This window comes from Cavia porcellus, unplaced genomic scaffold (assembly GCF_034190915.1).
Source record: "Cavia porcellus strain 051 isolate PalLab524CR breed Dunkin Hartley unplaced genomic scaffold, mCavPor4.1 scaffold_1, whole genome shotgun sequence".
Taxonomy (NCBI): domain Eukaryota; kingdom Metazoa; phylum Chordata; class Mammalia; order Rodentia; family Caviidae; genus Cavia; species Cavia porcellus.
The window spans coordinates 216,067,540-216,093,926 of NW_026947484.1; the positions used below are offsets into that span (position 1 = coordinate 216,067,540).

The 26,387-nt window shown below is 41.0% G+C and overlaps 1 protein-coding gene and 1 pseudogene across 2 annotated transcripts in view; both read left to right on the top strand.

The window, feature by feature from the left end:
• Window positions 1-26,387, top strand: part of Kcng3 (potassium voltage-gated channel modifier subfamily G member 3) — a 69,707-nt gene that overhangs the window by 22,123 nt on the left and 21,197 nt on the right. The gene's annotated exons all lie outside the window — the stretch shown is intronic.
• Window positions 927-1,453, top strand: LOC106028314 (large ribosomal subunit protein uL6-like; annotated as a pseudogene).

Sequence of the window (26,387 nt, forward strand, 5' to 3'; positions counted from 1 at the left end):
TACCTTTACCAGTTTCATAAGTCCAGTCCTAGAGCCACCATTCCACAGTTTAAAAAACCCATCCAGATGTTTGCATCTGGACTAGACAGCTCCTCTGCGGCTCACTCTGAAGAGAAGACATGCTCAGAGCTCTGTCTGGATACTGACCAGTCCTCGCATGGCCTGAGCCTGGGGACACTGGTCACAGGATTGTTCCATACCTGTTCCCCTTGATTTTTGTGCCTTTTTAGGCTGCTTACCCCCGTGCTTGCTTCCCTGCCCCCTTGCTAGCTGTGATTTTTACCTTAAACTCTATGGACAGTGGCCCCAAGAGAGTAGAACAATCTGTCAAACACTTGACCAAGATTTGATGAGCATCCAAAGCACATTGGACTCACTTCTACATCACATTAACTCCTCTCCCTTAGTTCGGCTAAGGGAGAAACCCTATAATACGGAAACCATAAAATCCCCATTTTCAGTCTTGGGGACCTTGGTCAGGGTCCATCCTAGGATCACTCACTGACGACAGCCCTAATGTTACTGCTTCTAGTTGGGCCTTTTGGCAGATCACACGTAATATGGCCAGCAAAGATTTGCTGGGGAAACTAAAAGAGGAGGGAAAACATAGCAGAAGATCTTTCTCCTTTCTTCAAGAAAGAATTTGTTTTTTTGTCCTGGGAATGGAACTCATGACTTTACACTTGCCAGGCAGATGCTTGTGCTGCTGAGCTAAATCTCCAACCCTTCAAGAAAGTATTTCTGATCCAAATGATTTGAAATGAGGCAAGACTTTGCAAACTTGGTGGGCCTCGCCCAGAAGTTAAATGACCTGGATGTATCATTGGGAGGGTTGAATGAAAATAAGGTACCCAAGATATAAATATTTATTAAAAACACACTGGCAAAAATACGGCCATATTCTTTTGGCCACATTTCTTGCAAGAATGAAGACCGCTCTTAGCAATTAGACTGTCGACATTCCAGGAAATGAAGGGATGCAGTTATTGTGAAGGACCTCAATTTTGCAGAGGGGACTTCAGCCACATCAGTGTAGAGCATAGTCTTCTTGGAAGAAAAAAGAGGCTCCAGGTTGACAAATGGTAGGAAAACAAAGGAACTGGCTACTATTTGCATGATCTGTAGTCAGGTACAGAAAATAATAAGCATGTCACGCTGGGCTTCTGTTACAACATGAGGTCTGTATATGCTCACTTCCCCATCAACATGGTCATTCAGGAGAAAGTTTCTTGTGGAAATACGGAATTTCTTGGGTGAAAAATTCATTAGCCAGGTTTATAAGGGGGCTGGTGTTGCTTGTTCAGTATCTCAAGCTCAGAAAAATAAACTAATCCTTGAAGGAAATGACATTGAATTTGTTTCAAATTCAGCTGCTTTGATTCAGCAAGCCACAACAGTCAAAAACAAGGATATCAGAAAAATTTTGAGCCGGGTGTATGGCGCACGCCTGTAATTCCAGCACTCTGGAGGCTGAGGCAGGAGCATCATTGCAAGTTCGAGACTAGCCTGGGCCACAAAGTGAGCTCAAAGCCAGCCTGCACTGCATGGTGAGAGCCTGTCTCAGGAAGACCAAAAAAAAAAAAAAATTAAGGTGGGGGTGGTATCAGTGTTTCTGAAAGGGAACAGTTCAGCAGCCAGATGGGTAAGATCCCAGAGTTGTCCAGCCACAGAAACAAACTTTGGGATTATAACACCAATCTGTGATATTTCAATGAGACAGTAAAAGATCTATATTGAAAAAAAGGGTATGTATTTTAGGGTTTTATCCCTGATATTCACCAGATGTGGAACTGGTGCCTCTATTAAGCAATGTGAAGGGGCTGAGGGTTTAGCTCAGCAGGCACAGGTGCCGGCCTGGCAAGTGTAAAGTCATGAGTTCAGTCTCCAGTACCAAAAAAAAAAAAGAAAAAAAAAAAGGCTGGGTGTGGTGGTGCATGCATGTAATCCCAGCACTCAGGAGGCTGAGGCAGAAGGATTGTTGCAAGTCTGAGACCAGTCTGAGCTCCACAGTGAACTCAAGGCCAGCCTGAAGTGCATAGTGGTGAGACCCTGTCTCAAAAAGACAAAAAAAAAAAAAAAAAAAAGGCAGTGGAGTAAGCAGTGTGTTTAGCAGTTAGTATATAGGTTTTGACCTAAGTATTTTTTATATAAAACTTTCTGGAAGGTGAGAAAGTCAGTGACTCTAATGATGGACAGCCTAGTTAGGTGATAGCATTTTTCTTTTGGTTTTTGATACAGCTGAAGGATGGAGTTGATTTAAAAGCAGAGAGATCATTGAATTGTTTTCATTAAAAATTTTTAAAGTGACAAATACTTGTATTATAGGGTATAATGACGTTTACATAATAGAATGATTAAATCAGGCTATTCAGCATGTCCCATCACTTTACATAGTTATAATTTATAGACATTTTTCCCTTTAATTTAGGTGTAAAAATTTTATTTTCCAAAATAACGCTGCTTACAAACATGCTGCTTACAAACGCTGCTTACCAACAGATTTATGTTTTGCAGCTGTGTTAAAATAACCCTTGTTAAGTGTCAAAGTAAAATTCCCAGAGTGGGGGACCTCATTTTTTAAACTTTTTTGCAAGGGTCAGCAGGATATTTGGGATCATTGACAGTAATGTAGTACAGATTGACAGGATGGTTTAGGAACTACAGGGCTGTAGGTCAGTAAGTCAGCATAGTGTCAAAGTGTCAGGAGGTGCCGGATGGGCAGTGAGGAGCATCAGGTCCAACGACAGCTCCTTCAGTGACTTACTAAGTCATCACTTACTATCACTAAGCATTTAGATGTATGATATTGATACAAAACATTTTGAAGAAAAACAGATTCATTTCTTTGAATTTTTGTCTATATGTCACCATTTTATTTTACCTTTAAAAATTTATTTACGATCAAGAATTGAATTTATGACCTTGCGCTTGCCAGGAAGGTGCTTGTGCCACTGAGCTAAATTTCTGGCATTTTAATTTAATTTAAGTTAATTTTTGGAGACAGGATCTTGCTTTGTAATTCAGGCTGGTCTTGAACTCTAGCTAGTCCATGCTGGCCTTGATTTCATGACGATCCTCCTGGCTCCGCCTCCTATGTGCTAGAATTTGTATGTCACCTTGCGAGCATCTCTGCATTGAGCACAGTTGCTTGTGTGTGTGAGATGGGAGTGGGTGGACCAAATATGGCAGAGCTCCCCCTATATTCCCTGCAATGACATTGTTTTACTTTTCTTTTATTGCTGACGCCCAAATACCAGACAAAGGAAAGGTTTATTCAGCCTGCAGTGGAGGTTTCAGTCTGTAATCAGCTGGCTCCAAGGCAGGGTGTTGTGGTAGAGAAGCAACAGTTCGTGGCTGTGGAAGACAGCAAAAGCGGCAAGAGCATAAAGGCAAGATTAGAGAGAGCAAGCCTCGCCCTCCCTCATTTTGTATGCAGGTTTCCCATCCCAGGGAAGGTGTAGCGCTCACACCCATAATCCCAGCGTCTGACCACGAATCAGTCATCAACTCTAGAGGCCGGCCCCCACGACTGCATGAGGCTTTCGGAGGGACCATCTAGGCATAAGTCATAACAGGCATTTTTAATCTGAAAACCCTCTGAGGTTATCAGTATCGCAGATGTGAGGTTAGTATTTCAGGTTTGTGTAACGTAATGGAGAAGTCTAGGCATAGGGGCCACTTAGTGGAAGAGAATTGGATCAGCCTAGTTCTGTCCCACAGCACGTGGGCTTGGCTATAACTCCACTGCTTTCTGTGCAGCAGGGGCTCTCTTCGGGCGTGTAAATGATGCATGGGGGAATTTTGACTCACATCTCAAGAATCAAATTAAGGACCAAATTGAATTTAATTGATAGGAGACTTCCGGGAGAACATGGCGGACAGATAACAGCAACTACCGGAGGCTCTCTGAAAGACTCGGCTCAGAAGCCAGGAATGGTGCGGATTAAGGAGACATAAGCAGGTGGAGATATGCTCTGCTGACTCAGGAACGAACTGGGCTGAGAGAAACCAACTTGGAATGCAGTCCTGGTGCTAAAATAGGAACAGAAAAATCTCGGTGTGGAGGCTGGACCCTGCGCCATTGTAAGACGCGATTTGGGTTTCCCGCCACGCGGCGGCTAGCTGCCTCTACAGCGGCTCGGCAAGGAGAGAGACGCGCGGAAGCTCTGAGAACGGCAATCTGCGAACGGCAGGGAAGTGTGCACTGACTTGTGGTGAGGTGAGTGAGAGAAACTGACACTCTACCACAGTTTGACTCCAGCAGAGGACTTTCTGGGCCCGAGCAGTCCTGCGGGAGCAGGGCGCGGTGGCGACTCCAGCCACACATCCCCCTCTCGGGCGGGATTGGTGAAAAGTGCCTGGCCTGCGTGACGCTGCCGGCGGACCTGGTAGACTGTCCCAACCCAGATCCCAGAGCCTGACGGTGGCCGGGAGGGGAGACGCGTAGGCTGCCTGGTCCGTAACTCCCTGGTGCGCAGCGGTGAGCGGGAACACCTAACTGGCGCAATTCGATCAGGCTGTGGCTGACTGGGAGAGAAGCTGGGCCTCTTATATATATAAGCTTGCATATATAAGGAACAGAGAAGAAGAGGCAGCATGGGAAGAGGCAGCAACAAGAAAGGCTCCTCAGCCCCCAATTCTGAGAAACAGGCAATAGCAGACACCGCACCAATACACATAAGGCACTATATAGAGAGCCTCATAGACCAATTCAGGAATGAAGTTATCAACGACCTGAAGCTAGAAGTATGCAGAATAGTTAGAGAAATGCTAAGTACCACCCAAGAAAAAACAGGTGGTGGAATGGAAGAACAGAAAAAAAGGGGAGAATTGTTTGATGGAGAAAACAGAGAAAGCATAGAATACGTGAAGCAGGTTCAAAGGGACTACCAAGATACTAAGAAGTCTATAGAAGACTGGCATAACAGCTTGAAAGAAACTAAGGACAGACTATCTGAACTGGAGGGCAGACTTGTAATATGGGAGAATGAAATGAAAAACTTCTTAAAAATAACAAAGAAACAAACAGCAATAATACAAAGACAAGAAGATGACAAGAGGATCCATAACTTAAGGATTAAGAACATAAAAGAAGAAGTAGGGACACAAACAAGTGAACTACAAAAGCTACTCACAGAAATAATCCAGGAGAATTTTCCTAATTTAGCAAAAGGTAAAGATACTCAGATGTATGAGGCATACAGGACCCCAGCTACCTACAACCCAAACAGAGAAACACCCAGGCATATAATAATAAAAATTCCAGAAATTCAATACAAGAACAGAATATTAAAAGCTGTCAGAGACAAGAAACAGACCACTTACAAGGGAACACCCATCAGAATTACAGCAGATTTCTCGACACAAACCATCAAATCACGAAGAGCGTGGGGGGAAATAATTCAAGCTTTGAAAGATAATAATCTCCAGCCAAGATTGAGATATCCTGCACAACTGTCCCTGGAAATTGATGGAAAAACAAGGTGCTTCCAGGATAAAGAGGAACTGGGGGAATTTGCAACCACCAATTCAACTCTACAGAGAGTATTGCAGGATATTCTAAAAAAAGAAAAATACAAAGAATCCAGAAATAATGGCAGAGAGGCCACAACGAATGGAGAAGAGAACAAAATGAAGAAGACAAACTGACAGCTACTGACAGAAAAAGAGCTCAACAGAAATGAGGCAGAGAAGATTGGATGATAGGAATAGCTATTTTGGAGAAAATGACATCTTAAGAGGTAATACTGATTTAGTATCATCTTGTTTTGAAGTCTCATCTAGCTTTTGTCCTTCTGTCTCCAATGGTCTAAATAGGCTGTATCTTATTGGATTTTATTATGTACGATAGTATAAGCAAAAACCTTTTAAAGACAAGGAGATTATACAGAAACCAGTGTTCATTTTCTGTTAGTCAATTCTAAATACTCTGTAATGCTGTCATTCTCTTGAATGGTTTTACATTGTTTTGATATACTTAATGCTACAGTATATGAAGTTGTACTCAAGGATTTCAAAGAAAGAAACAATATGGTAACTACTTTTAGGTTAGGATTATCTGGTGGTGAAACACTATTCTGCTTAAATGGTTATGTTTTGATCTGTGCTGTTTCGTTGTTATGCCCTCTTTTATCTCAATCTCCACTCCATTATTTACTTACTTTTTTATCTTTATCCTTTTAATTAAAGGAAAAAAATAGCAGGATATATTATAGTAACCCACTTTGACTTTTCATTACCTTGATTTAAAGCCCTGTATTACTCTCACCATCTGGTTTTTAACTGATGTTCCCCTATTCTGTTTTGCTGGATAGTATCAGGTTCGAAAGTTTAGGCATCAGCTGTGAAGATAATGAGATTCATTATGACGCCCATTGTTGTTGACTTTTATCTACTTTTGAAGACCTACAATGTCTCCAATGTTTTGGTTTTGTCGGTTTTATTCTTTACTGTTTTGTTCAATTGTATTATAACTAACGATATAGGCAATTCTATCAGAGATAGCGGGAGGCATTATGGTAACCATTGTTGATCACCTTGTATTATGTTTTTACATTATCTATTATGTCCACCCTTTTGACTTGACCGATTCTGTTCTGTTATGTCACATTTGGTTTTACTCTCTTCCAAAAAAGTAATAAGAACCGTGGGAGCAATGAAACCCAAAATGTGTAATAGTCATGGTACAAAAGAGAGGAAAAGAAAGTGCTCTAAACTATATAACTGCATGTATATTTAAGTGTATAAGATAGAAAATGATATCACAGAGTTTTATTGGATCAATGAACAGAACTGTTTGCAGTATCATTGATGGAATGTCCACTTTACAAGCTTTAATTTTGTGACTTGAATAATTATTTCTAAGATGACAATATGTAATCCATTAACTAGTGATTTCCTACTGTTCATTTTTTTTCTGTAAATCTGTATAACTTGTACCCTTTCCCTGCTTTTTTTTTCTTTTCTCCTTAAATAAAATTAAAAAAAAAAAAAAAAAAAAAAAAGAATTTAATTGATAGTTATTGTCATATATGTCATTTAAGAAGCAAGTAAATGAGAAAGGATTTTTTTCAGCCCCTAGAAAGATAGAAATTACATTTTACTAGCTAACAGTAGAGTATACAATGGGTTTTTAAAACAAATTGCCCCTCTTTCTCAATTAACCTGTGTAATTTATTTAAATATTTAGATGTTGGTGTCAACCTGTTATTGCAAATCTGAGGAATTTTCTTAACTATAAAATACTATTGACAGTAAAAGCAGAATTTAAGCATTTAAAAAAATGATTCTTTATACCGATCAAAATGTTTTGCTTGAAAGTAATAACTACTAAATACATAAGAGGCAGAACAGCTGGGGTTGAGCTCAGCAGCATAAGTGCCGCTTGGCAAACGTGAGGTCGTGAGTTCAATCCCTGGCACCAAAAAAAAAAAAAAAAAAAAAAAAAAAAAAGAAGAAGCAGAACAAATCCATGTGTGAAATAAAAGAAAAACATGTTTTACAAAAGTAGAAGAAATTATGCATGAAAGCTGTTACAAAGTCTTTCAGGCATGTAAAAAATAGTGGTATAGTACAATGAACACCTGTGTGCTCATGACCCAGTGGAAGAAATAAAACATTAAAAATGTGGTTGATATTCACTGAGTGCCTCTTGCCCATTTAAATCCTTTTCTTTACCACAGAAATTGCCCTCTTTGGTGTTATTATTTTCTTGTGTTTAAAAATACATCATCATCCTGGTTTCACTGTACAGTTCACTAAACAGTTAAACCTGCCCTGAAACTCACTTTATTGCCTAGGCTAGCCTTGAACTTGCAGCGATCCTCCTGCCTCAGCCTCCTGAATGCTGGAATTACAGGCATGCACCACCATGCCTGGTTTAATACATGTATATACATTTATGTATTTGCTAATCAGCTTTCCAACACTATAATAAATACTTGAGATAATCAACTTACTGAGAGAAAAGGTTATTTTGGTCATGATGCTTGGCCTTACTGCTTTGGTACAGTGATGAGGACCTCATAGTGAAAGCCACATCATGGCTGAGGAGCAGACAGAGGGAAAGGAAGGGCCCACTGTCCCTTTCAAGGTGATGCCCCCAGAGACCTAAGAGACCTTTGAGAGGCCCCCTCTCTTTCAATCCCTACCACCTCCCAACAGTGCCAGGCTTGGAACCAGTCCTTTTAACTCATGGCCTTTGGCAGACATTTCCGACCCAGACGGTCACAGGGCGTCTACGCATGAAGGTGGTGGTGTTTACATACTTTCAGTCACTTTATAATTACCATCTTCAGGGCAGCCTGCAGCTCGCCTTTTTGGCTCAACTTTTATATTAGGATGTTATTTCTGTAGCTATAGTCCTTTTATTTTGACAATGCTGTGGTAGGCATTGATTTTTTTTTCTCCCATCTGTAGAAATTTTGCTGTAACTGTGGTGCTGTGGTGAATAGTTTTGTTCACATCTCAGTGACCATACAGGAGAATTTCTTTAATGCATATACCTAGTATGGAGTTGTCATATTGAAAGATATGCACATTTCTTTTAGATGCTGCTTAAGAGCTCTCGGGAGTGATTGTACTGATTTATAATCTCACCAGTAGGGAGTAAGAGTCTCATTACTCAGTGACTTAGCCATTTCTACATGCTGTTAGTCCCTAAAACTTCGCTAATCTGGAGGTTGTGAAATGCTGTCCTACTTTTAATTTAAATTCAATTTTGTTGAGATCAATTTTTTAAAATATTTATTCTTTATTTGGTACCGGGGATTGAACTCGTGACCTTGCGCTTGCGTTTATGCCACTGAGCTAAATCCCTGGCCCTGTTGAGATCAACTTACATAAAATGCATTCACTTTAAAGTGTGTAGTAAACTGACACTTGAGAAATGTGTGTATCTTTGATTACCCTCCCAATCAAGATACAGAACACTTTTTTCAGCCCCCAAATTGCCTTATTCCCCTGAGTAGCTGCTGTTTGCTGCTACTATAATTAATTTTACCTAATTTAGTATCTAGCTTCATTTTTTTCTTTCTTTCTTTTGTGGTGCTGGGATTCAAAGCCGAGGCTTTGTACATTAGAGGCAAGTGTCCTACCATGGAGCTACATCCCTGGTCCAGGTGTACTATTTTTTCTTTTTCTTTGTTTTGAGATCCTTCTGCCTTTACTGGGATCATACACATGTACCCTCACATCCAGTTTTGATCAGCATAATGGCTTTTTTTGGTTTGTTTTGTTTTTGTCTTTTTGAGACAGGGTCTCTATGCAGTTCAGGCTGGCCTTGAGCTCACTTTGTAGCCGATGTTGGCCTCAAACTCCCCGGGATCCTCTTGCCTCAGCCTCCCAAGTGCTGGGATTACAGGTGTGCACCACCACGTGCGGCTCCCAGCATAGTGTTTTAAAAATTTATCCATGTGCTGTTTGTATTATTAGTCCATGCTTTTCACAAAATTGATATATTTATAGAATAAAGTTTACTATTTTTTATTTATTGTTTTGAGATGGGTTCTTGCTGAGTTGCCAAGATTGGCCTGGTATTTGTGGGGCTCAGAATGATCCACTTCAGCCTCTGTGTAGGTAGAATTACAGGTGTGCACCACCATGCTTGACAGACTTTACCACATTAAAAGTGTGCAGATTTCACTTTATCTTATTTATTTTATCTCTTTTGTACCGGGGATTGAACTCATGACCTTGCGCTTGCCAGACAGGCACTTATGCTGCTGAGCTAAATCCCCAGCCCTTCACTTTATTTTAAAGTGGGGTTTTTTTTGCTTTCTTCCTGGTATTGTGCAATCATCAGCATCGTTCCTGAACACTGATATATTTTGCTTGATTTTAGTAGGGATTAAAACCAGGGTCTTGGCATTGAGCAACAGCCAGCTCTTTTTTTATATTTTGCTTTGAGAGAGGGTCTCTCGAGATAAGTTTCTCAGGTTGGATTTAAACTTGCAGTCTTTTTGCCTCAGCCTTACAGAGTGCTAGGTACAGGCATATGCCACCATGCATGGCTCCCAGCTCCACCTAGCACATTCTGTTTTGAGACAGTGTCTTGTTGAGATGCCCACGCTGGCTTTGAACTTGAGATCTTTGAAGCAGCTGTGATTATAGGTGTGTACCGTGCCCTGCTTGTTTTTACTTTGTGAATATTATAACTGCTGTGCATGTTTTTATCCAGGTTTTTGTGTGGATATGTTTTCATTTCTCTCGCTTCAATACCTAGTAATGGGAATGGTGGGTTGTATGGTACTGTAATTATATGTTTAAGTTTTCTTGTACTATTTCATTGTATGAATATACCAGTTTATTTATTGTTCACTAGTTGATAGACATTTGATCTGCTTCATTATTTATGTATTTAATTATTTAGCAATACTGAGGATTGAACCCGAGCTATAAGACCTGCTAGGCAAGTACTCTACTGCTTAGCTGTATCTGCTCCCCCCAGCCAGCTCTTTTTTGGGGGGGAAAAGTCCTGCTATGCAGTCCAGGCTGGTCTTGAACTCACCGTGATCCTTCTGCTTCAAGTCTCTCGAGTGCTGGGATTACAGCAGTGTGCCCCCGTACCTGGTTATCCCCTAGCCCTTTCTGTTTTGTTTTGAGACAGGGCCTTTCCTTAATTGCCCAGGTGAGCTTCAGACTTGCTCTCCGTCACACCTGGCCGAATTGCTTAGTGTTTTTTCCCTCCTCCAATCAGTCTTTATTGGTACATTTTAGATATGCATAGTGATCGCATTCATCATAGAGATTTTTTTTTGGTACCGGAAGTCAAACTCAGGACCTTGCGCTTGCCAGTTGCTTATGCCACTGAGCTATATCACTGGCCCCATCGTAGAGAATGTGTACCTGTACGTGATATAACTTGTTTCTTACATTTTTTCCCATTCCCCTACCCTCTCTTCAGCCCTTCCTCCTCTCCCCATTTACAAAAGTTTTGTTTACATTTTTTCCTTTTCTCACTTCTTTTTTTTACTTTCCCTTTCCCCGTCTCTGTCCCCTCCCCATCTGAACATTTTCTACCTATTTCACAATACCTGTTATGCATTTTGGTCCTTATTTACACTTCTAGTTTCTCACACTAGAGAAGCAGTGGTATTTACACTTATTTCACGCGAGGGTTTGGTCTCCAGGTGCATGTATTTAGAAAGTCTTAGGCCTGTCCTTCTTTGTGGCAGAGCAGTACTCTGTTGTATAAAAAAACCACGTCTTCACCAGGGAAACAGCCTGCCTGGCGGGTAGGAGGTTGTGTGTTCAATCCCCAGCATCAAAAAACAAAAGCAAAAGCGAAGGAAACCCCACATCTTCTTTATCCATTTGCCAGTTGGTGGGCATTTGGGCTGTTTCCAAGATTTAGCAGTTATGAACTGTGCTGCTGTAAACATGGGCGGGTATGTATCACTGTGGTATGATGTTTTAATTCTTTCAGGAAGATACCAAGAAGGGGAATAGCTGGGTCAAACGAAACCTCTAGTCCTAGTTTTTTGAGGAATTCCCACACTGGTTTCCACAGTAGTTGCACAAATTGCTTAGCTTTAGTCATGAATAAACCTGTTATGAACCTTTGTATTCAAGTGTTTTTGTGCATGTATTCTTATTTCTCTCTTAGATAAATATCTAAGAATAGAATTACTGGGTCATAGGATAAATGCATATTTTAAGTTTTTAAAAATTTTATTTTGCAGTACTTGGGTTGCACCCAGGGCCGACACAATGAACTACATCTGTCACCCTTTTTAATTTAAAAACTATTCTTACATTTGCAGTGCACTGTGTTTGCATTCCTTACGTGGAGTTGCACATGTATACAACACACCTTAATTTCTTTTTATCCCCCCCACCTCCCCGCTTCCTCCATCGATCCCCTTCTCATTTGAGAAAGATGTCTGTGGTGGGCTTGATTTATTGCATCCATTTTCCTACAGAGGATTCAGTGTATCTTTCTTTGTGGCAGAGTTACTGTGTGTAAATACCACATCTTAAGAGGTCTTTCTAAGGTATAAAATCGCCCAGCCTGGGCTTGAATTTGCAGTCCTCCTCCATTCACCTCCCAGAGTGCTGGGATTATAGATGTGCACCACCATGCCCATCCAGTTTTTTCCCCCCAAATCCATTTTATTCCAAGGATAAAAAGAAAGAAGAGAAGGAGAAGAAGAAGAAGAAAACTACAACAAAATTTCAAAATATGTCAATCACGGGCAACAGTGGTGCATACACTGCACATTGTCATCCCCAAATCATTCACCCAGAGCACAAGACTTCTGCATTCAATTGTCAGAACAAACCAGCACAAATCTTTAGTATTAACTATCTCAACTACTTTTTACATATATATACATACACAATTACATGTTTTTTTTCTTTCGGCTTCTCACACTAATGAAACAATGTGATGTTTACACATGTGTGTGAACTTGAGTGTGTTCTCGAGTTGCATCCATTTACCTATACAAGTCTCCAGTTTATCCTTCTTTCCCAGCCAGTTTTTAAGACATGGCTATCGCTGGGTGTCCAGGAGGAATTTATAACACTACCCCTTATGAGTAGCAAAATCTATTAGTGTTTAAGCCCTTTATATAAAATGGTTTAGTATTTGCTTACAGTCTGTGCAGTCTTCAGTGTACTTTAAATCATCTTTAGGATACTTACAATACCTAGTACAGTGTGAATACATATTACGCTGTATTGTTCAGGGAATGATTACAAGGGAAAAGTGTCCAGTATAAATGCCATTTTTCTCCAATTTTTTTGATCCATAGTTGGTTGCGTCTGTGGATATGGAACCACAGATGCAGGGCCTGCTGTCCTGGCTGCTGTCCTCCCCCTAGAATCAAGGGGCACCATGTCACACTCCCACCAGTGCTGTGAGAATACCGGTTGCCTCACATCCTCACTAACGCTAGGTATTGTCAGTCTCTAATTTTAGCTTATCTTGTGAGAAAGTATGATATCTCAGTGTAATCCTAATTTGCATTTCCTTGATTAATACTGAAGTACTGTATCTTTTCATATAAATTCTTACTATATGAATTTCCTTTGTTGTAAAATTGTGTTCATAGTTTTTTCTTTTCTTTTTGTTTATTTCAGTTTTGGCAGTTGAACCCAGCTATATACCCAGCCCTTTTCTTTTTCTTTTGTTTTTTATTCCAGCCCTTTTTATTTTTAATTTAAATTTCAGAATGGGATTTTGCTAAAGTATATGGGGTGGTCTTGAATTTGTAATCTTCCTGGATCAATCTCTTTTTTTTTTCTTTTTTCCAAACTCTTAAGTAGTTGGAACATTTAATGTGAACACATTTATTAATATTTCTTTATAATTTGTGTGACCTTTTTTTTTTTTATTTTTATTTTTTTTTGGTCTTTTTTGTTTTTATCGGTACCAGGGATCGAACTCATGACTGCCTGCTTGCAAGGCAGGCGCTTATGCCGCTGAGCTAAATCCCCAGCCCCCAATTTGTGTGACCTTTAAGTTACTATTTCATGAAATATTTCTTCAATATCGAAAATTATAGGGCTGGGGATTTAGCTCAGCGGCATAAGTGCCTGCCTTGCAAGTGTGCGGTCGTGAGTTCGATCCCTGGTACTGATAAAAAAAAAAAAAATTCTTCTAAATTTTCTTAAAAGGTGTTAAACGTTTATGAAAACTTGAGTTAACTTTTCAGATTTGACCTTTAACTCATCTAAAATAATGTTTGCTGTTAGGGCTCTGTTATTATTTTCATATGGATGAACGCCTCCTCAATAATATGGAAGAGTCCAGTATCTACCACACCAGTTTGGAGAGCCTCATCTGCCCGGGTCTGGTTTCTGTGAGTGTGTGGATTTGCTTCTGGGTTCATAGTTGCCCAGGAGTCTTGATTCTAGGGTCATCGCCACATTATCTTAATTACTGTGACAGTACAGGCAGATTATCAGGCATCATAAGAATCTGCCCTGGAAATTTTGATTGTGTTGCATTAAAATTTTTGCATTAAATTAGAGTTGGCATGTTATTTATTTGTTTTGTCTTTTTGAGACAGGGTCTCACTATGAAGTTCAGGCTGACCTTTCCCTATGTAGCCCAGGTCCTCGTCAAACTCACACTGGTGGTCCTGCTTCAGCCTCCAAGTGCTGGCTATATTATTTAGTTTTACTGTCCACAAATATACTATGTAATTTGTTTACTCTGTCTTCTCTAATGTCTTTCACTAAAGTCTTACAATTTTAATCTAAAAATTCTTCTATACTTTTAGATTTTTTTTTTTTTTTTTTTTTTTTTTCTGTACCAGGGATTGAACTCACAACCTCATGCTTGCCAGGCAGGTGCTTAAGCCACTGAGCTAAATCCCAGGCAGACTTTCAGATGTTCTTTTAGGTACCATATGACTTTTGTTGCTATTGTTAATAAATTTTATGTGTGCATGATTGTGGGGATTGAATCCAAGAAATACTGAACTACATACTGCCCCCCCCCCCCCCCCCACTTTTTTTTTGAGACAGTGTCCCACTTTGTTTCAAGCTGGCCTTGAACTTGCTAGGTAGCCCAGACTGGCTTCAAACTTGCCATCTTGCGTCAGTCTCCCAGGTGTTGTGATGACAGGTGTGCAATGTCCTATGCAGCGCAGGCTCTCTTGATTTTTTTTTTTTTGTACTGAGGATTGAACTCACGACCGTGTGCTTACAAGGCAGGAACTGTGCCACTGAGCTGTATCCCCAGCCCTAGCTCTCTTGATTTTTGAGAGAGACTCATCAAGGTGCCCAGGCAGACCTACACTTGTGATCTGTCTTCCTCATCTTCCAAATATCTAGGATTACAGATACGCAGCTCTATAAGTGGCTGATAATAACCCTTTGTAAATGTTAATTCTAAACTACTTTTTGTTTATTGTAGCTGTACGGCTGATTTTGTGCCTTCCCTTTATATGCAGCAGTACTTCTCATTTATTCTGATGATTCACAGGGTTCTTTGTTTGGATGTAAGTAGTGATAGTATGTGGGAATGACAGTCTTTGCAATCTTAGTAAATTGCCTGACTGAATCGGCCAAGTCTTCTAGGGTTGTATTGGTTAGTAATGATAGTGGGCATTTTTGTTTTATTTCTAATTTTAAAGGCAATATTTCTAACTACATCCCTTTTCCAGTCCTCCTCACAATCCAGAAGGTTATATTTGTAATCTCATTAAAAGGTTATCGGAATCCCAGCAAATTAATTCTAATCTACCACCTCCCATGCAACCCACGGCGAGAGTGAAGACACAAGACATATTCAAAGTTAAGGACAGCCAAGGGGTCCCGAGTCCGATCCAAGTGAAGATATACCAACAAGGGCCTTGATCCAAAGGCTTCTCCTAAATTTATTATCTTGTGAGAAGGGAGTAGTTCAACGGTGTGTGACCGTAAGGATGGTGGGAACTATGTGAGGAACTTGAGCTGGCTAACAAGGTGGGCAGAAGGAGAATGATACTCAGGAGGGCCAGCCTGCATGACTCGTTGAGGTAGCATTTCGGTGGTCTTAGGAGGCTGTTCCTTTAGTTTCTGATAGGTTTCCTTGGAGGCAGCTACCCAGTTGACATTCTGGGAGCTGACCAGCTCTGCCATGCAACTAAGTTCAAACGTTTAACAGGGAACACTGTGAGGAAACAGGAAAATGTCAGTTGGCCTTAGATATTACATATCCATATGCATATCAGTACCTTGGCTGGCCTTATTTGTATTGCTTGTAGGCAGTTGAAGGGAGAAGGAAATACCATACTCTGTACATATCAGTGCGTGGAAACAAGATTCCATTTAATTAATGCTGAAGCAATTGTTATGCATTTAAGGGCACCCGCCCAAATTGTCTCTTACACATTATTAAGTATGATGTTGGCTATAGGTATTTGGCAGAGGTCTTTTACAAGGTTAAAGAAGTTTTATACAGTTCCTAGCTTGGTGACTTAATTAATTTAATTTAATTAATTTGTTTTTTATTTTAAAGATAGTAAAATACAACAAAACAAGACAGAACAAAGCCAATCAAGACAATGCAGTGAAATTGGTATAGAACTTCAGAGCACGATACCGGGGTAACAGTAATAGGTGCCATAGTGTATCTTGTTATCTTCACAGTAGTTGTCCAATCGGGTATAGCAAAATCAAACCAAAAACAGAATCGAAACAGAATAATTAATTAGAACAAAGCAAAACAGTGAAAACAATATTGGCCTTCAAAGAGAAGATAGAAGGAAATTCCCCATATTTGCTATATTGCATATGTCCTCCCAAGAGATGCTCAGGCCTCTGGCCCCTGGTCAGCATAATCAACACAACAGTTCAAACATTTAGTTGCTTTGTGTGCCTTAGTTGCTATCAACTCCCGCTGACCTGGAAACCATACAGTTGCTAACGGGAAGATGGGGACGGGATGTTTTGATTCTTAGCCCGTGGGTAGACTCCCCGGAGACACTGACTTATTCCCTCCCTGGCTGGCCCACAGCTCACACCGCTTAGCAGGAAGGCTGGCTCACTGCTTTCTTGGTCAGTCCCCCAAGTTACAGTGTGGCTGATTCTCAGAAGATGCTGACTTGTTCTCTCCCTGGGGTGCCCGTGGCTTGCTCGCGTTTCGTTTTTTTAAAACCTTGATTTGTGTGAGTTAATGAAATGCTTTCTGTAGCTCTACTGAGTTTTCTCCCCCCTTGATCTTTTAATATGATGAATAGGGCATGGTGGCTGAGGCAGGCAGGATTGCTGTGAGTTTGAGACCAACTTGGGCTACATAGTGAATTGGCAGAGATCCTCCTGCCTCAGTCTCCTAAGTGCTGGGATTACAGGTGTGTACCACCACACCTGGTAGGAGTTAACTTTTTTTTTTTTTTTGTACTGGGAAAGAAATTACATTTTTCTTTTTTCCGGTACCAGGGATCGAACTCATGACCGCCTGCTTGCAAGGCAGGTGCTTATCCCGCTGAGCTAAATCCCCAGTCCCAAGAAATTACATTTTTAACTCATTGATTATGCTATCTTTTAGCACAGCAGAAATTCAATATACCGTTAGGGATGTACTTCAGTGGTATTGTGGTTGGCCAGCATTTATAGGGTGATTGGTTTGATTCTCATGCATTGCAAAATAAATAGATTTAAAAAATATTAAATCCTGTACAGTGTTTTGGGGCCACAGAGCATCCATTATTGGGAGTGCCTTGGGAAAAACCACAAGGTGGTTTACCATTTTGCACTCTTACCAACAGTGCATGTGGTCTCAGTTGCTTCTGATCTTTGTCAGTATTTGGTTTTGTTAATTTCTGTTATTGAGTTGGTTATGCAGTGAAATATCTGATTGTGGTTTTCATTGTTTTTTTCTGGGTGATAATATTGACCACCCTGTCATGTGTTAGTGGCCTTTTCTGTATTTAACTGTAAGAAGGGTTTGTCCAAGTAGTTAGGTTTTTTAAAAATGATACTGGGGATTGAAATAAGGGTCTTGTGGGTGCTAGGAATTGCTTGTCCCTAGTATTTTGAGTTACGTTGTGGTGGCCTTTCTCAGTCAGCCTGACTTTGGGGAAGAGCTAGAAGTCAAACGGGCCAGGTGCAGTGAGTAAGGGAGATGAGGACACCACGCAGTGTTCCCTCAAGCCTTCCTTTCCATCGGGCGGCACCTGGCAGCTGTGTTCACTGCAGTTTTGATCATTCCACATAAAGACACGCAGTGAAAGGCCATCCAGAGCCGCGTAAGAAGGGGAAGAATTACAGGAGGAGCATGTGAGGGGGGTTAATGGCAGTGTGTCGTAAATGTTAAAATCTCCATGTACTGCGATCACTACATTGGCTATAGTTACGAGAAAATAAATTCTGGTGGGGATTCAGTGTGTGGCACAGTCAATGAGTGCATATTGACCTGCCCTTCATTAGCTGTATGATGTGAGCAGTTTGCTTTTCTTTGCCCCACTTGCATGCTCCTTCCTTTCTCTCTTTTTACTTTTTATTTATCTTATTTGTCTTTTTGAGACTGTCTGACTATGCGGTTCAGTCTGGCCCTGAGCTCACTTTGTAGCCCAGGTTGGTCTTGAACTCTCAACAGTCTTCTTCCCTCAGCCTCCCGAGTGTTGGGGTTATGGGGGTGCACCACCATGCCCGACTGGCCCTGGCTTTCTTTCTTTTCTTTGTTTTTTTTCTTTCCTTGGTTTTTTGAGGCAGAGATTCACTACGCAGTTCAGGCTGGCCTTGAACTCACTGTGTAGCACAGGCTGGACTCGAGCTCAGGGCAATCCTCCTGCCTCTGCCTCCTGACTGCTAGGATTATAGGTATGCACCACCATGCCCTGCTGCTGCCCCAGTTTCCTCATATTTAGGTAAGGATAGTCACAAAACTTATCACAGTGGTGAGAATTAAGTGAGTTATATATGTAACCTTAGAGAAAGACAGTTGGTGTTGAGTAAGGGATCAATGTATTTTCATTGATCTAGGTTGGAAGATGAAAGGATATGAATGACACAGTTTTCTCCTGTAAGGTAATTAAGGAATTAGGAAGAAATCATACTTTTCCTCTGTTTTACTAATTGTTATGGAGAGAACTCCTACAAGGATATAAGCAAGACTGTCGATCCTGTGGTGGATATTGTAGTTTGCTGGAGATTTGTATGACCCTGTCTATTGTAAGGTACCTGCTTATTGGAATTGCGATTGGAAATGCCTTGCACAGTTAAGTCTAAAAGCTCAAGGTAAAAGGTGCAACTTTTCCTTTTGTGCGGTGGGCCCAGTTGATTCAAACTGCTGATAGCTTGATCATGATGATTGCTCTTCTTATTGGGCATGCTTTTTACTTTTTCTTGAAAAGTCTTGGTAAACTGGGAAAATAATATGTGCACCTGGTTTAGCATTTAACATTACAGAAGAAAATAAAGAGTGAGCTTCCAGCTTGTATCAGCTTGAGGGTACCCTCCCCAGAAGCAGTCGATGTTAACAATTTCGTGAGTGTCTTTCCAGTATGCATGTGTACACACAGTTGTTGCACATTGCGTAATGTTCTCTAACTTAACCATATACCCTAAAGAATATGCTACATCATGGAATGTAAGATACCGACAGCTTTTCATGGCTTCATGTTACAAGACTGAATCACACAAAATTGCTGTTATTTGACTAGCAGTTTCTATGAATGAACCCAGGAATAATAACTTTTAGAAATATATTTTTATAACTGACCTCATAATCAATGCTTATGTCGAGGGAGGTACTTACATATGCATGTGTATATATACACAGTGGATGATTGGGTTTCCTGTGCAGTATTAAGCTTGTTCAGTGCTGCGAGTGGCCCCTTTAAGTGGCTTTGAACATTTATGCTGCAGCCAGCAGATAAAAATATATGCAGGGGCTGCTTGGTAGAACCTTTTTGCTTATACTGTGTGTGAGGTTCTGGGTTTGAACCTCAGCACTTACAAAAAAAAAAAAAAAAAAAAAAGATGCACAATTCTTTTTTTTTTTTTTGTCTTTTTGAGACAGGGTCTTGCCATGCAATTCAGGCTGGCCTTAGGCTCACTTTGTAGCCGAGACTGGTCTCGAACTCGCAGTGTTCCTCCTGTCTCTGCCTCCAGAGTACTAGGATTACAGGAGTGCACCACCACACCCACAAGATGCACACTTCTTATAAGAAATATTGAAAATGTAGAATATTCATTCTTGTCTTTTGTCTTTTTGTTTTTATTTACTTTCTTGTCTTTTTTGTGGTGCTGGGGATTAAACCCAGGACCTTTGCACTGAGTTACATCCCCAATTTTGGTTGGATTTGAACTTGTAATTCCGGCCTTATCCTCCCAGAAGCTGAGGTTGCAGGTATTGCCACCACACTTGGCTCTGCCTGCAATCTTAGTCCCTTTCATGCTGCTGTAACAGAATCTCAAGGGGGCAGGCAGGTAATTCGCAATGAACAGAAATTTATTGGCTACAGTTCTGGAGGGTTGGAAGTCTGAGACTGAGGTTGGCCAGCAATCTCACCAGGTCTCCTGCTGCATCATTTCATGGTGTAGAGAGGGAGAGAGCTCATTCATAAGCTCAGTCCTGGGGCTGTAGCATTAGCCCACTGGCGAGGATGGAACCTTATACCCTGACTGCTTCTTAGGGTCACACCACGCATACCATTGTGAGGCAGGGATGCTTTGAGGAAGTGACGGGTACTCACTGCATTGATCTCCTGAGTGTGAATGCAGGGATAGTAACAATAATGCTGCTATGATGATAATAGTAGTGTAATAATCACTGCAGTGTATTTAGTTCTTGCTGTGGTAAATATTATACTGTCCTTTTGGTTTTTGTGGTGTTGGAGATTGAACCCACAGCTAGGTGAGTGCTCTAACCCTGAGCAACACCCCATCCCTAAGCCCTATGTGTGTGGCTTGATTTAATTCTGTGAGAAGTCTGAGAGATAGGTTATATTATTATTATTACCACCATTTAGTCATTTATTTCAGAATTTCACAGCACATCATTAGAGGACAAAGGTTGCCTGCCTCTAGAACCTGCTATCTTTCCCCTCATACTTACAGTTTGAAGTGACATACCCAGGTATGAAGGACATACCCAGGTGTGGTGGCTCACCCCTACAATCCTAGCACTTGGGAGACTGGGGCAGGAGGATGGATGTGAGTTTGAGGCCAGCCTGGGCTAAAAAGTGAGTTACCTCAAGGCCAGCATAGTAAAATCCTGTAAAAACAAAAAAACAAACCAAAACAAAAAACATTCTGTTTTTATTTTGAAAAAAATAAATACCTCATACTGGTATGCCATAAGTATATATGCCTTCAAAGAATTTAGGTTGCATTTTTTCTACCAAATCTGCATTTTCTACCAAAACTATATTGAGTCATAATGTCTTGTTCCATTTTAGATATTTAATAATAAAGTCAGTGGTATTTAGATTTGTATAACATTTCTTACACATTTTGTTACTGTGCTATTAGGTATATTTAATTTCTTTTTTTTTTTTTTTTTTTTTGCCTTTTTCCTTTTTATCGGTACCAGGGATTGAACTCACGACTGCCTGCTTGCAAGGCAGGTGCTTATGCCGCTGAGCTAAATCCCCAGCCCCCAGGTATATTTAATTTCATATGTATGTGTTATGGATTAGATCTAAGCTGTTCCTCCTAAATCTCATGTGTTTAGAGACGGGGGTTTTGGAGGGTGACTGTGTCGTGCAGTACTCTACAGTGGATCCGTCTGTCAATGAGTTCATAACTGTGTGTGGTTAGGTTAGGAGGTTGTGCTAGCTGGGAGAGGCAGATTGCTGGAGGTGTGACCCGGAAGATGTGTTCTTGTTTCTGGCTCTTCCTTTCTTTCTTTCTTTCTTTCTTTCTTTCTTTCTTTCTTTCTTTCTTTCTTTCTCTTTCTTTCTGCTTCCTGGCTGCCACAGGGGAGCTTTCTTCCACCATTGTGCATTTATGCCTCTTTTCTTTTTTCTTTCTTTCTTTCTGGACAGAGTCTATCTATGCAGGTCAGGCTGACCTTGAGCTTACTTGGTAGCCAAGCTGGCCTTGAGTTTGCAACAATGCTTCTGCCTCAGCCTCCTGAATGCTGGTATTACAGGTGTGCACACATTTATTTTCTTTATACATTCATCCATCAATGGTCATTTGGATCTTGGAACTTGGAAATGGTTCTTTTATGTATATGGATGTTGTGGTTTATATCTAGATGTCCACCAGAGCCTCCTGAGTTCATAGGTTAGGCTTTTGGAGGTAATTGGATTATGGGGACACCAGAGTTGATTTTCTGTTAAGAGATGAGGCATGATTAGACGTGGGTCACTGGAGACATGATTCAGAAGGGCGTATCTCCTTCCCTGGTACCTCTCTATGCACCATCTGGTGAGCAGTTTTTCCACTGACATGTTTCTTCTTTGGAGCTGGCCAACCATGGACTGAAATATGGGCCCAAATAAACCTCTCGTCCTCTAAATTGTGGCTGTCAGATATTATGTCTCAATGATGAGAAAGTGACTGAGACAGATGTTGGTCAGGATTTTGCTGTGATATTACCTGACCATGTGTTTTAGATGCCAATGAAACTGGTTTGTGGGAAGAGTTTGGAAAGTTTTAGAGATGCTGGGTGGAAAAAAAGTTCTGGAATGTTGTAAGCTGAGTGTGGTAGAAGATTCTGGTTAAAGTTAAGAAGATCAGAACACTGATAAAAAGGCAGACAGAAAGACTGGGTTCCGGAAGTTTCAATTGAGGAAAAAGACTCCATTGGCAGTTGGACTCCAGGCCATGTGTTATGTTCTGGCAAAAAATTGTCTACATTTTTGTTCATGTTCTGAGACTTTGAGGAAGACTGAGATCAAGGTGGTGGAATAATTCATCTGGTAGGGGAAATTTCAAGGTAGCCCAGTGTTGAAGTTGTGGCATGGGTACTGCTGGTGGCTTTTGGCCAGCTGTACATTGAGAATCAAGAACAAATTGCACAGCTGAGTGATTTTAATATTTTTGAGTTTTATCAGAAAAGAAGTTTCTGTAAAGTTGAAGCTTTTAAAGTTTTGGCTGAGGAGAATGGTTGCTGAAAAGATTAGTATTAAAAAGAAGCCAGATATTCTGGACCATAGTAAGGATACCTTGAAGACATATAAAGAATCTATCAGACTCCACTCATCACAGGCTCAAGGGTACAAAGCTATAAAGCTTTCATTTAACAACAGAGCCCTGAGGTCTATGCTCCAGGCAAGCCAGATAGGGAGTTGATTTGCCAGGGTTTGGTTCAAAGTGCTCAGTCATCTGGGCTCTGGGAGGCTGCAGCAGCTGTGAGTCAAGGGGGATCAGTTTCTGCTTGAGCTGGCAGTGTGGCATCATCCATGTGGTGCTAAATTGACAGATATATGAGCATCTATTTAGAGGATAACAGTATGCAGTACACCAACCATGGGAGATTTCTTTCTGTCTTTTTTTTTTTTTTTTTTTTGAAGAGAATAAAACAAAACAGAACAAAGCAGATCATAGCAAAACAATGCAAGTAACACAGGATTTTAAAACAAGACAACTGGAAATCAACAGTGGCTACCATAGTGTCTCTTGTTTTCTTCGAAATAGTTGTCCATACCTTCACACACAATAAATTAATACAAAACAAAATTCTATAAAAGCAATCAAAACGAAGGAAAGAGTCTTATAGGCCTTCAAAACCAGACAATAGGAAATCAATAATGGCTACCATAATGTCTCTTGTTCTCTTCAAAAGAAGTGTCCACATGCCTTGTTTTTGTCAAATCTAATATTGTTCTTACTGTTTTATTTGGTTCTGTTTTATTTCCTTTAAAATTAAAAAAAATGTAATTTTATAGAAAAATAACATGTAAGAGTTGTGGGGTCAGGAAAACTTCCATCCAGATTTTAGAAGAAAGCCCAGGAGGCCAGGCAGTATGACCTTGTGCAGGAAGAAGACAAAAGCTTTGTGGGGGAAACAGGCAGTACTGTGGGGACAGGACCGCTTAACTGCCGCCTCCCCCGTTTGTCTTTTTGAGGCAGGGTTTCACTATGCAGTTCAGGCTGGCCTTGAACTCACTTTGTATCCTACGCTGACCTCCAACCCACAGTGATCTTTCTGCCTCAGCCTCCTGAGTACTGGGATTATAGACACATGGCACAACATGTGACCTTCCCCTAAGCCCTTTTGAGTTCACATTTCCTTACTTCAACTTTCCCTGGGCAGTACTACAGGATTTATTTAATGTTTGTTCTGCTGGGTTTGGTCTTACTTAGTCTCCGTCCTTCTGTCCCCCACTTCTCCCTTGTAGAATGGAAATGTTTACCCCACAGCATTGTATGCTGGCGGTGTTCATTTTATTTTATTTGTCTTTTTTTTCCTTTTTATCCGTACCGGGGATTGAACTCACGACTGCCTGCTTGCAAGGCAGGCGTTTATGCCGCTGAGCTAAATCCCCAGCCCCGTTCATTTTATTTTTAAAATGTTTTTCAGGGACTCACAGCTAAGAGTTTGCCTTGAGTCTCAGAGGACTTCTCTGACTTGGACTTCTCAGCCATACTAGAACTGTTGATTTTGGCAGCTCTTAGAGATGGACTAAATGCATTTTGCATAGAGGTGCACTTGGGCCTTTTGTTGGCCAGGGATAGAATGCAGTTGTTTCCATGAAGATGCTTTCTCAAAGCCTCATGTGTTCATAGCTGGGCTTTTGGAGGTGATTCAGTCGTAGGGATGCTATAACTGAATGTGATGTTAGGCGGTAATGGCTGGTGGAAGAGGCGGGTCATAGGGCAGGGCCTGGAAGGACATATCTCCTTTCCCAGCTCCCTCTTGGCCTTCTGCTTCCCAGCAGACATGCATTGGACAGCTGCTCCTCTGCTGTGCCTCTCCACCATGCTGGGTGTCTTTGGAGTTGACCAACCATGGAATGAAATGTGAGGGAAAATAAACCTCCTTGAAGTTGTGGGTGTCAGATACTGAGTCTCTGCAATGCGAAAATGAGTAAGATGGTGGGTGTGCGAATGTTTCTCAAAAGCTTACTCTTCAGTTTTTTTGGCTACATACTCAGAAGTGAAATTGCTGGCCTGTATGATATTCCTTCCCGTTTTTAATTTAATTTAATTTAATTTTTAAATTTTAAAAATTTTTTTTTTTAATTTTTTAAATTTGAAGGTAGTAAAAATACAACAGAACAAGACAGAACAAAGCCAATCAAGACAATGCAGTGAAACTGGTACAGAACTTCACAGCAGGATAGCAGTAGTAGGTATCATAGTGTATCTTGTTATCTTCACAATAGTTGTCCAGTCAGTTAGGTATAGCAAAATGAAATCAAAAACAGAACATTATAAAACCATTCGAAAGAGAATATTGGGTAGTGTAATACAATTATGGTAATGAAACAGAACAGTGAAAACAACATTTGCCTTCAAACAGAAGATGGGAGGAAGTCCCCCATATTTGCTCTATTGCTAACACTCTTCCTCTCAAGACACGCGCAGACCTCTGTCCCCAGTTGCTAACAAGGGTGTGGGGGGGGGTTGGGGTGTTTGACTTCAAGCCCGCACCAGGAGGCTCACAGGAGCCGCTGACTGGGTCTCCTCCCGGCTCGCATGGGAGGGAGGTGCTTGCCAAGGGGGCAGCGAGTTGCCTTCTGCAGCCGCCTGGGTTCCACCATGGCCGGTTCTCAGCAGCTGCTGACTGGATATCCCCATTTTTAATTTTTGAGGGCTTTCTATACTGGTCTGCATAGCAGACACACCTTTTTTATGTCCTACTATGACTAGTGAATAGCCATCCCAGGCTGTAATGTTCCATTAAGTCCCTTACATTGTACTGGACGAACATTTGTGGAGTACTTGCTAAGTGACTTGTGGATTTGGGAATTGAGGGCAGCAGCTACAGAGATGAGTCAGGAAGAGAAACTGTGATGATATGGATGCTGTATGTCTCTGTAGGAGTTTGGGGCACAGGTTATGTATTTGTCAGCATTCAGATTGTATGCCTACAGTTTGTACATTTCGTTGATTATAAAGGCTTTTTGATGTTTGTTTGTTTCTGAGACAGAGTCTCACTCTGTAATTCGGGCTCTGTAGCCCAGGGTGGCCTAGAACTCACAGCAATGCGCCTGCCTCGGCCTCCTGAGTGCTGGAAAAACAGGCATGCACCACCACACGAGGCTGTATAAAGTTTATATCAAGAGAAAATACCTAAATAAATGCTGAACTTTGGTTAACGGTATGCATTCTTGTTTTAGATGAAAGTGAAATCATGTGCAATTTATTTTGAAGTAGAAAAAGTAATAGATGGCTAAAGGGATGGCTTGGTGATAAGCAAGTATTGTATATTTAAATTATTGATGAATGTGCTCTGTGTGGAAGTTTTCACAATAAAATACTGGGGGAAAGATGAAGAGAGTGCACCCAGCGGCCCCTGCTCTGTGTGTTACACAGGACAGTTGATGACCTTTTGTGCCCTCTCCTGGTCTTTTCTTTTTCTGAGCAGGTGGGTAACAGGGAGACCGATACTGGTTAATACTAGCAGCATTAACAGCACTTGCTCTGCTTGTAGCCTCTTTGTGAAGCTCTGCGTTGTTCCCATCAGTGCTTTCTGTCAGCCAGTAGTTGGCATTGATGGAAGACTGTAAGCTATTGTTGAGGTCCTCCAGAGCCTATCGAAAGTAATATTTTTGCATCTGAAGTGTTGTCATGTAGTCCATTTTCTATAGCAGAATGTGAGGTGGGCTACTTACAGACAGGAGATAAAAAGTTTATTCTTGGAACTTGAGGCTGGAAGTCTAAGAGTCCAAATAACATCTGACAAGGATCTTCATGGTGCATCATGACATGACAGCAAGGTCAGCAGGCGTCTTTGAGATATTTATTATTATTATTATTGTTTTAATCATCAAAGCCCACTGCCAAGATAACTAACCCAGTCCCTGAGTACCAGCATTAAACCACTGATGGGA